Source organism: Nicotiana sylvestris, chromosome 2, assembly GCF_000393655.2.
Source record: "Nicotiana sylvestris chromosome 2, ASM39365v2, whole genome shotgun sequence".
In the NCBI taxonomy this organism is placed as follows: Eukaryota; Viridiplantae; Streptophyta; class Magnoliopsida; order Solanales; family Solanaceae; genus Nicotiana; species Nicotiana sylvestris.
Window position 1 is genome coordinate 171589792 of NC_091058.1, and position 6000 is coordinate 171595791.

The window sequence follows — 6000 nt, forward strand, 5'->3', positions numbered from 1 at the left end:
GTTAAGGTCTGAGTTTAAAGTCCTAAGCTGGGTGTTTAAGTCAGAACCAGATTTTTCATAGGACTCAGAAAAGAAGTGCGAATCAGGCTTGCCTGCTGGTTGTGATAGTTGATGATTAACAAAGGCAGTTCTAGTTTTATTTAAGTAATTACCTAAGGCTTGCCTAGGCGTAGAGCGATATGCAGCAGTTGTTCAGAATTGTTAAGATAGTTTGGAGATTATTATTACCTAAAACATGATGTTCTAGTTACAGAGATCGTTGCCAATTTTATTGAGAAAACACAATGTGAAAATTACTAACTTCTCCTGAATCAGTAATTGACTAGGCGTTTTAGAAAATGTAAACAAGATCTTAGAACATGGTATCTAGTATGTACATGCAAATGGTAGGGTTGTTGAAAATAGAATCCCTAAGGCATGCTTTCTATATGTACACAAGAATTGCAGAATCTTTGAATTAATAGCTTTTTATACCATTATTGTTATTGCCCTAGGAGAAGGATTTCTAAGTGATAGACATAAGACATGGATTAATGAATGAGATGCTGAAGCAGGCAACATGAATCCTAAGAATATGATTTTTAATGCATTGTATGAAACCTAAACATGATTTCTATTGCACAACTTGGAATACAAACCTAATAACATGTTTTCTACCCTTGAACAACTATGGCATGCGTATTTCCCATCCCTTTTCACTAGCCATCCCAATACTTGTTTACAAATTATTATAGACCCTGTGATAGAATTACATAAGAAATGCAAAAATAAGAAGTTACAACGATAGGAAGCCTGATCCTGACTTCCTCTGTGAGTTATGTAATAAACCACTTCAAATGTTAATACTATTCCAAATCGACTGACAAAGTATGTCTTGAAACACACATAGGGGGAGTGCATTAATCTAAAGGGGAAGGGGAGACATTATAGCATGCTGGTAATGTAACTTAAATATAGGTTTCACAATAGAACACAAGCAGAAGTACACCAAGAATGAGAGAGACTGAATAATAAAAAAGCAGGTTGTTGTTGAAGCTTTAAAATTAAACTAGGACATACCAGCTAATGAAGCAAAGTGCAGAAAATAAAGCGAGTAGAGTTCCACAGTCTAGCCTTGGCTTTCATCCAGCTAGACAAAGCAGTAGCACAAGTAGTAGAGAAAGAAAAGAGAGTTTGAATATGTGTGTGTGTTCTGAACTTAGTTGTTCGTGTGTTTAGAGAAGAGAGGGTAGGGTATTTATAGCTTTGAAAACGAGTAAAAAATAAGGTAACAAGTAAACGTTTGACACAAATATGGAAATAATCACAACCAGAATTCCATTAATACAAGTACTTCCCTTTAATCAAGGAATTACTGCTTAACAGATACTAACAGGGATAATTAAGGAAAGAAAATCAATTTGAGGAGGATTGATTTTTGACCATATAAGGGATAGTAAGAATATAGAGTATACAATTGAGTCTAGGTACAGAATATACTTGATTAGGGAAAGAATTCAGTAAGGTGAAACATCACAGCAAATAAAGGAACGGAATCAACAAATGAGTAAAATTGATTATAAGAAAACCTTGCAACCAAATCGTAACTTAAGGGAAATCAAGATCAATCAAGAAAGGGGTCATGATTCTGCACTTCGACATATAAATAGGAAAGAATGAACAGGAGTATCAGACATGCAAGGCCAAACATATTGGCAAAAGAAGCAACTAGATAAACATACAACAGTAACACGAGTAGGCTAAGGATTCAGTAGTAAAAGAACCCATTCGAAACATGGCAATCAACAGGTCAAGTAGTCATGGCTCACACATAGAACCAAAGTGAAGAAACCAGTTTAACACATAGCAGCAGGTAAAGGAGATCAGACAAACACACGAAAATAAGTAGAGGAAGTCTTTAAAAACTCACAATAACAAGTGAGAAGAGTTTTAGGAAATTAGGGTTTTAACAATAGTTGAGTTAAAAATGGTAAGAACTCTGAGTCAGTCAACAAAGAAGAGGATCTAAATACAAAGAATTTAATTAAAACAAGTATACATACAAAACAACAAAGACGGTTTCAGAACCAGGATAAAACCAAAAATACCTAGAGTTTTAACACGATGAACCAGGTAGAAGAAAAACATAAGCAAATTGTTTAAACATAGTAAAATCATAAAACAACACTGAAAATCGGAGAAGAGATCTTTTAAAAGAGGTTAAAAAAACCCTAATCATTGAAGACGAAGAGCCATTTTGAAAAATCGGAAAACACTGAAGAGGTTCATAACATACACAGATCTAAAAGAAAATCGGAAAGCCTTTAGAGTTAGGGTTTCAGAGAACCCAGAAAAATGAGAAAGACTTCGAAAAGTTACCGATCTAGCCGGAAAAGTCAAGGATCCGACTTGAAAAGCCATGGATGGCCGGAAAGAGACCATGGATAGAAGTTGAGTAAGGTTTGGACTATATCTCTTCGATATCTTTCCATAAAATCATGAAAACAGGCGACCAGTAGACATAGGAGACCGGTATACATATCAAACAGCCATGAGAGTCCATGGATTGGGTGCAGATCGAAGGGGATTAGGATTAGTTTGGGTGGAGGCGGCTAGGTTGGATTTAGGTTTCAAAGAGTGTTTAATAGGAGAGGGGATTCAAGGGAGGCGGACCGTAACAAATGAATTAGGTTAGGGGTCGTTTTAGGTTAAAAATGGTAAGGGGAAAAGGGGACCGTTCCCCGAATGATCAACGGTCATGATCGAATAGTAGGTAGGGATCCGATTCGAGCTTGGTTTAAAATTGGGTTAGGGTCGGATTTGAATTGGAATTGGGCTGGGGAATTGGGGATTCGATTTGGGCTAGATTTTAAAGCCAATTTTGGCTATAAGTTAAATAGCCATTTTCCCTTATAATTTTATAAAAATAATAAATAATTTCTGAAAACTAATTTAAAAGGATAAAATGATTTATAGCACATAAATAACAATTTAAAAATATAGAATCCAATTTTATAAATATAAAACCTAATTAAACCTTAAAAAGGGCTAATATTACAATTATATGCAATTTAGCTTTAAAAATAATAAATAAAATTATAAAAATATGTAAAAATTACATTAGCTCTATTTTGGCATAAATATAGAAATTCAATAGATGAATTATCAAAACAACAATTTTTGGAAATAATTATTGGGGATTTTATGGATAAAAAGCGGGAAAATAAATCAATTTAAAACCTTAAAATTATGTAAAAAACAATAAAAACTTTGGACATGCTTATATATGCATATATATGCTATTTTGAAGGTATTTTGTATATTGAAAATATATAGAAAAAAATTGGGTATCAACAGCTACCCTTCTTTACCCGGGAAGGATGAAAGAGGTTTTGGGTAAAGAAATGATGGCCAATTTTGACCGAGCAAAATGGTTTGAAGAGGTTAGGACGCACCCTGGCTTCTGAGTTGCCTACATATCCCTGGTTTTACAGGAATCGGGCTGTATGTAGTTCAGGATTCACCTGCGGAGTATGCCGATGAAGATATTTCAAGAACGGGCGCAATATCTAAGGCCAGGTGAGTGAGCGGTTTACGGGAATGGTTATGTTTGATATGACTGAGGGAACCGGAGCGGAATCACTCCTATTGGGGTAGTTGTTACTTGCCGGTTTACCTGCAATTAGAAATAATACAAGCGTATATTGTGTATAAATTTAAACATGATGCAGATTCCTGTTGGACCATGAGTGTTGGGTTTGGACAGTTTGGAATGGTGTTTTCAAACCATGATGTCCTAGGCCATGAAGCGTATGATAAAGGATTTGTAGGCCATGAAATGATGTTCTCGGGCTGTGAGGATGGTGCCTCCAAACCATGACGCCTTTGAATAATGATGTGCAAAAGCTTGAAAGAGATCCTTAGGACATGACATGGTGCTCTCGGGCTATGAAGATGGTGCCTCCGAACAATGATGCCTTTGGATGAGTTGGTGATATTTCAGCCCATGAAAGATGCAGTAGTATGATGCGGACAAGACAGAGCTTAGTCTTGCGAATTGAAGGCAGAACTTAGCCCGTAAGTGAAGCGAGATAAATAGTGCTTGAGATAGCACTTAGTTTCGAAGAAAATTGGAGGCAGAGCTTAGCCTCGGAAGGCAGAATGGTAGCCTTATGCAAAGATGCGAATGCAGATGGAGATAGAGCCTTAACCTCGAAAGGAAAAATGGTAGACTTATGCAAATTGGAAGGCATAATAGTAGCATCATGCAAGAATGCAGATGGAGACAACGTTTAGTCTCGAAAGGTAGAATGGTAGCCTTATGCAGATTGGAAGGCAGAATAGTAGCCTTATGCAATACAGATGCAGATAGAGGTAGAGTTTAACCTGGAAATGTAGAATAGTAGCCTTATGTAAATTGGAAGACAAAATAGTAGACTTATGCAATGCGAATGCAGATGGAGACAACAGTTAGTCTCGGAAGGCAGAATGGTAGCCTTATGCAATGCAGATACAGATGGAGATAGTTTTTAGTCTCGGAAGGCAGAATGGTAGCCTTATGCAAGAAAATAAAATAACGAATGATAGTAGAGTTTTCTTAGCTGGTAGCAGATTCCGGTATTGTGATTACTGGGAGCATTGTGACTAGGGAGCATTACTTGTGTGTGGATAGCAAATGGTGGCAAGTGCAATGGTTCGGAGAGTCGTACTCTTGAACAACGTTTGTTCCATGGGCGTACAGTACGTTTGATGATTTCGCAATCCTAGTGCATGCATCCAAAAAAATCATGAGTTTTGTGAGGGGAAGGGTTAGTTCGTATCCCCGCTGGTTCTGCTTGACTTGTTTGACTTTGATCCGGTGATATCGTCTATATCATTGGGGTAGCGTTGCTAAACAAAGCAGTTTCAATAGTGATCATGCATGATTTTGTAAAGATATGACATAAGTGTACAATTAAAATAATAATTTTTTAGATGAACTGATGACTGTGACGTAACTCAGGACATTGCAACCTCTTCAGCTACGGAATTTTGAGGGTATCCCTCAAAATTCTGCCCCAGTTTAATGGGTTGACGTTTCTGACGGCTGCTCATGCGACGATCGGCTGAAATTAGTTTGGAATTTTGATGGTCCTCCTCAAAATTCTTCCCCATTTTCTAATTGCGAGGGAAATGAAATTTTTATTGAATTGTGACCGAACCCATAGGGTTGCCTACGTATCCCCTCTTAAACAGGAATCAGGTTAGGCGTAGTTCAATTACATCATATAAGGAAAGTATAAAGATTACACATAATAATGCTTGACTGCATCTGAATTGATCGGCTTTGGCCAGGCTTCTCCGTCCATTTATGCAAGTATGATGGCTCCTCGTGTCAAAACCCTATGAACAATGTATGGACCCTGCCAGTTGGTAGAGAACTTCCCTTTGGCTTCGTCTTGATGCGAATTTTTTTTCTTTAACACCAGTTGTCCCGGATGGTGTACCGTAAATACATCATATATGGGGTTGCCCCAGTTGATGTGCGGACTGTGGTGTGATACCCTAGTAGAGCAAATGATAACTTCTTGTGCCACTGTTTATGCCTCTCTATCATTTTCCTCAATATCTTCTTGATATCCTTGTTGGTGGCCTCTACAGCTCCATTCATCTGATGCCTGTAGGTTGTGGAATTCTTGTGTCTGATCTTGAAAGTTTCACACATAGATTTCATCAAGTCGCTATTGAGGTTGGAGCCATTATCATTAATGATTGACTCTGGGCGAATCGACAAACAATGCAGTCGCGGACAAAGTCTGCCACAACTTTCTTAGTCACTGCTCTGTAAGAAGCTGCTTCTAACCATTTGGTGAAATAGTCGATGGCTACTAAGATAAACCTGTGTCCGTTGGAAGCAGCGGACTCGATTGGTCCAATAACATCCCTTCCCCAAGTGGCGAACGACCATAGGGAGCTTGTTGCATTGAGCTTGTTTGGAGGTACCTTTATCATGTCTGCATGTATCTGACAGCGATGTCATTT